This window comes from Colletes gigas, unplaced genomic scaffold (genome assembly GCF_013123115.1).
Source record: "Colletes gigas isolate AHSC1104 unplaced genomic scaffold, ASM1312311v1 Colletes_gigas_Sc00077, whole genome shotgun sequence".
NCBI classification, from domain to species: Eukaryota; Metazoa; Arthropoda; class Insecta; order Hymenoptera; family Colletidae; genus Colletes; species Colletes gigas.
The window spans coordinates 21946-23980 of record NW_025106706.1 but is presented as its reverse complement, the minus strand read 5'-3'; the positions used below and the strand labels follow the sequence as shown (position 1 = coordinate 23980).

General features: G+C 36.7%; 1 pseudogene; it reads left to right on the top strand.

Moving 5' to 3' along the window:
• Nucleotides 1–271: 271 nt before the first annotated feature.
• On the top strand, nucleotides 272–1433 carry LOC122403825 (annotated as a pseudogene).
• The last annotated feature ends 602 nt before the right edge of the window (nucleotides 1434–2035 follow it).

The window sequence follows — 2035 nt, the reverse complement described above, 5'->3', positions numbered from 1 at the left end:
TTATTTTATGAAGATTGTGGAATTAAGGCAGAAAATATTAAAGACACGTTTAATGTTTTGGATTATTTCCAAATATTTTTTTCGGAGAATTTAGTAGGAGATATTGTAGATGCCACAAATAATTACTATCGACACTTATCATCAAATAACATTTCTTCTTGGTTGAAAAATTGGTCCGATACAACCATAAATGAAATGTTTACTTTTTTTGCGTTAACGCTTACAATGTCGCGTATGAAAAAATTATCTATAAAAGAGTATTGGAGTACGCATGATGTGCTTAGAACCGATATATTTAAGAAACATATGTCGCGAGATAGATATACAATATTGCTAAAGATGTTTTGCTTTAGCGACAAAAAATCTGAAAGGTCAGAAGATTGACTGGCAAAAATTCGGGGCCCTTTTGATAAACTGCGCGAAATACTTAAAAAATCATTTTCTCCATTCAGGAATTTATGCATTGACGAGAGTCTGTTACTTTTTAAGGGACGATTATTTTTCAAACAGTATATACCATCGAAGAGAAACAGGTTTGGGATAAAATCATTTGTTCAACGGGATACGTTTTAGATGTAATTGTTTACACCGGCTCAACATCCGAGGTGCAAGCATTTTCTGGAAAATTGGGTAAAGCTGGCAATATTGTTGCAACATTGATGCAACCTTATTTAGGAAAAGGCCATCAATTATTCGTAGATAACTGGTATTTGAGTCCTGCGCTGTTCGAATATTTGCACAGCTTTACAACAAACGCATGTGGGACAGTGAGAAAGCGACGTGTAGGTATGCCTAAAATGCCAGAAAAATTACAGACAGGGGAGTGTACTTTTAGATCATCAAGAAATCTGCTCGCACTGAAATGGCAAGACAAACGCTAAGTTTGGATGTTGTCCACTAGCCATTCAGTAGAGTATAAAGATTGTAAAAAGAAAAATTACCAAACGGATGAACAGATTCAAAAGCCTTCATGTGTTGTAGATTATAGCAACTCAATGGGCACAGTAGACAAAAGCGACGCAATCATTAGTACGATTTCATGCACAAGAAAAACGCTGAAATGGTACAAGAAATTCTTTTTTCATTTACTAGATATTTCAATATGGAATGCGTATTGATTATATAAATTTAATACGAAAAAGAATATATCAATGTCTGTTTATCATTTAGCGTTAATAACAGAACTTTTAAAGAAATATTCGGAATTGTGGGAATACAACTCTGGTAATCCGTCAGCATATCTTATGCGTTTCAAGGAAAGACATTTTCCAGCGCTTTACAGTAGTGATAAAACAAAAAGGCAAAATCCAATGAGAAGATGTATTGTGTGTTCAATGGATAACAAAAGGCGTAGTACTAGATATTATTGTAAAAAATGCAATGTTCGCTTATGTGTAGTCCCATGTTTCGAAATGTATCACACCGAACAATAACATTTATTGTGATATTTAACAACTTACAATATAAATAAAATAAAACAATAATTTTAAGTTAAATTTTCTAATGTAAAGCGTCGGGAAAAGGCGAGGCCCAAGCCGAGGCGCTGGCAAGGGACCGCGTCTGGCCTTCGTCTACGCCCAGGACGGGCTCATTCGTTTTTCCGACGCTGAAAGAACGGGAATAAAGCATACATACGAATACCCTGCGTATTTCTTAATTCCTAATTCCATTCTACGCGTCTGTCTAACACTAATTTTTCATTTATTAAAATAAAATTGTCAACATTTAGAAATATCGTAATAAAAACATGCGATCTCTTGATTTATATTACATGCCGCCTGTAATGTAAAACAAGCTTTCAGTGTTTCAAATCTTATCTCGTCACAGATCTGTCGATGAACGAGGCAGTGTGCGGACGGTGAGTGCCGGCTGTGAGCAACGTTTCGTGCCAGATAGGCGCCATACCGAAGTGGCTAAGGGTCCGATTGCCAACCGCCGAATTAGACGCGTGTGGCCGATGACCTACAGTCATGGCACGTGTACTGAGATAAGGATGTTCGCCTTTTGATAAGAGGACTGTGATGAACCCCACGGC